Below are 1,539 nucleotides of genomic sequence, written 5' to 3'. Positions count from 1 at the left end.
TGGTGCTGCACTGGGAGAGAGCTCTCAGTAAAATGTTTGGAATGTGCACAAAGTCAAGCCCTGCTTGTGGGGAGCAAGGACATCCCAATCCTGTTCCAGGCAGGAAGAGATCCAGTGGGATCCCTAAATGTAACAGCTTCCAGAATTTAATACACCAGCATCTCCTGGGGACACATTAAATTCATTCCTTCTGCAATTAGTTTGATTAATACAAGTTTCTAAACCTGCCCAGCCCTGACTGTCCAGGTGGCAAAGTTCCTGTCCCTGGAAGTGCCAAAAAAACCTCTGGATGTGGCACCTGGGGACACAGGTTGGTGGTGACCATGGCGGTGCTGGACTCAATGATCCTCAAGGTCTTTTCCAACCTCAACCGTTCTGTTCCCTTTTAGCAGCTTCCCAGTTTAGTGCCCCAGATTCCCAGTTTGTGCTCCCAGCTGGTGAATCCAGCTGCAAATGGTCTGGGGAGAGGTCAGGAATGGGAAGGAGCGACTGCTTTTGGGGGAAGGTAGAAAACAGCAGCTCCATAAGGTGCCAGAAATGGTTAAATCTCCATCTTCAGCCTTAGCACCCACAATCACCTCCCTGCCCTGGGAATTTGAAGCAGAAATGCTGAAGCTGCCCTTCCATGCCTGATCCCAGCATGGAAAATGGAGCTGACACAAACTGGGAGTATCCAAATGATTTGTAAGGATCTGGGCTAATGAATGAGTTAGAGCTCTGTCAATATTTGCAGCCAGGGCTGTGGAATTAGTGTGAGTAATGCATGCAGGAGATGTAATTTTCAATTTACTTATCAATGTAAACATTCATTTAAAGCTGAAGGTAAGCCTGGTTTACAGAACTTCGCTTGCTGGGAAAGCAGGAAAATTTATAATTTACATTTTCCAAGGGAGGGCTGCTCACAGGTACCCAAACCAGGGGTATTTTGATGTTGTTTTGCTGTGCAAAATTCAATTCTTTCCTAAACACCAAACCAGATGCTTGCATCCCAAGGAAGATGACTTGTTGTGTTATTCAAAGTATATTTTTTCCATGTATATTGTGTGGTTTTTTTCCCTGAGAACGCAAGGAAGTCTTTCCCAAAACAAATCTTTTTGTCTCGCTCTGTTTTTTCCCCGTTATTGTTGAGCAGGTCATAATCTCATCCATAATGGATGCGGGACTGAAAAATTCCAGGGAGTTCACATTTACCAGCATTGCCAAGGGAAGGAATTCTCTCCTGAAAATCCAGCTTTAATATAAAAGAGGAATAGCTGATATTACCATGTTCAGATCCAAAAAACTGATAATGGAGCCCTGTTGATGTTTAATATCAGCTGGATTCCGTGGACCTTGTGTTAGGATAATTTTTGGAGCTTGGATTTGTGGTTCTGTGATGAGGAGCTGGAATAATTACATCCCTAAAAAATCCACTGCCCTGGAACTGCATGTCAGGAAAATAACTCACTCTCTGAGAGATTTCTTTTCGATTGTAATCAAATCGAAGGAATCTGATATTTTTGGGATACGATTAAAATGTAACCAAATGTGGCAGAAGAG

Source organism: Cinclus cinclus, chromosome 29 (assembly GCF_963662255.1).
Source record: "Cinclus cinclus chromosome 29, bCinCin1.1, whole genome shotgun sequence".
NCBI lineage: Eukaryota > Metazoa > Chordata > Aves > Passeriformes > Cinclidae > Cinclus > Cinclus cinclus.
The sequence above is the reverse complement of the archived record's forward strand: the minus strand, read 5'-3'. Positions refer to the sequence as shown.